We start from the raw sequence: 353 nt of genomic DNA, 5'->3' as shown, positions 1-353 counted from the left end.
AGCTTTGCAAGTTTTAGTGTCAGGAAAGCGCCCTTCAGACGTCGACCTCATCAAGATCAAGCGGATGCTTTTCTGTTCGCGGCTTGCTCCGCCACGTTTCAGGGATAGTGCGTTTGATGGCTGGCGAAATGACGATGGAGCTTTTTGTAGCCCAACAGATCCCACATGAAGACATTTGGGGAAAATGCCGTTTTTCATGCAGTGTAGTAGGTATGTCTTCCAAGATCTAATGCGCGTTGCATCGTCAGAGCACTACACTTTCAATTTGAGGACTTAGGTGCCTTCACCGAAAAAGCGCTACTGTGGAGACTCTGGGGACAGGCCAGTGTTATCAGGGCGCCTCTTTTACTGTC

This window comes from Eimeria mitis, genomic scaffold, assembly GCF_000499745.2.
Source record: "Eimeria mitis Houghton genomic scaffold, Emh_scaff793, whole genome shotgun sequence".
Classification (NCBI taxonomy): domain Eukaryota; phylum Apicomplexa; class Conoidasida; order Eucoccidiorida; family Eimeriidae; genus Eimeria; species Eimeria mitis.
The sequence above is the reverse complement of the archived record's forward strand: the minus strand, read 5'-3'. Positions refer to the sequence as shown.